Genomic DNA, 1441 nt, shown 5'->3' with positions numbered 1-1441 from the left:
ATTGCACAAGCATTTAAAAATGGTGAAGTTTGCAGTAAAAATAGTTAATAACTATAGAATCATTTCAATTAGCCTGCCAGTGCAAAATCCACACGAATGTGTCACATAAAGTCCAACTTTGCATGCAAATGAGTGCCCTTATTTGCCATTGCTGACCATTGAGGGAATGCATAAGCGTCCAAAACAGAAAAGCTATCAAATCAACTGTATTTTTAACCCTTTATTTATTCAGCACTTTCCTTCTTAAAAGGCCAGTACCAGAAGACCTGAGGTTCCAAAAGGTTGATAGTAATAAGCTAATTTGATAAATAGCTTGGACCAAGACCGTCAAGAGCTCTTAAAACCAATACCAAGTATTTAAATCAATTTTGAAGCTCACAGGAAGCCACTTCCGAGACTTTAAATCGGGGTGATGTGGGGCCTCTCTTTCTGGTCCTTGTGAATACTTGTGCAGCTGCAGTAGTTATAATGAAGCAATATTAATTTCATGGAGACCAGAAAGTAGAGCATGGCAATAATCAATGCAACATAAAAGCATACAATGTGCTAGCTTGAGAGAGAATCAAGGTTCAAGGTTCTTTATTATTCAAACGAACAAAGCTACAGTGTAGTTTATGTCGATGAAAATCTTGTGTCACACAGGCTTCTCCAACAGAGCAACACAAAACACAGATAACAGAACAATATAGTGCAAGGAAATAGTAAATACAAAAAAGAAAAATTGTTTAAAAAAGTGAAATAATGCAATAAAAAGTCTATGCAAGTCATTGAAATATGATGTATAGGTAAATCGATGAATAATTAGTATGTAGCAGCAGAATGAATATTGTGGATGTTGTTTCAACAGTTCAGATGTTTAACAGTCCGTATTGCCTCTGGGATGGAACTGTCCCCTGAGTCTGGTGGGTTTTCTGACACAATTCTAGCAATATTCTTGAAATTATAGGGTTAGGGGTTAGGTTTATCTTATTAGGTAGGTTTTTATTCCCCCCTCAATACTTTTTTGGAGACAAACAAAATAAACAAGCATGATACAGGGAGGAACCCTTGAAAATGACAATGACTAGTTTGACCAGTTAGTTTATCCGCAATTATCCATGCGTTATTCCCAATGTCTAAGTAGCTTCACATCTTTGTATAAGATTAAAACTTGTTCAAAATATAATTTGACCTTAAATTTGAGATGCCACTTGAACGGAGAGACAAAGGTCTTTGCTCTACAAGACACACCCATAACCTAATGGCCCTCATCACGTTCCTTCAAATTCACTTTGACCCCAATTTCATCATGCCCTTCCAGTTTTCTTTGGGAGCCGTGCGTCAGCAGTAATGGGATGTGACGGATGTTTGGGGGAAGTTCTGTGTAGAACGGGACCCGGTGTGGTTCTTCGTCTGCAGGGACCATGGGAAGAGGAGTGGGCTCCAGCCTTCAGCCCTCCCT

Source organism: Gymnodraco acuticeps, unplaced genomic scaffold (genome assembly GCF_902827175.1).
Source record: "Gymnodraco acuticeps unplaced genomic scaffold, fGymAcu1.1, whole genome shotgun sequence".
Lineage (NCBI taxonomy): Eukaryota > Metazoa > Chordata > Actinopteri > Perciformes > Bathydraconidae > Gymnodraco > Gymnodraco acuticeps.
The sequence above is the reverse complement of the archived record's forward strand: the minus strand, read 5'-3'. Positions refer to the sequence as shown.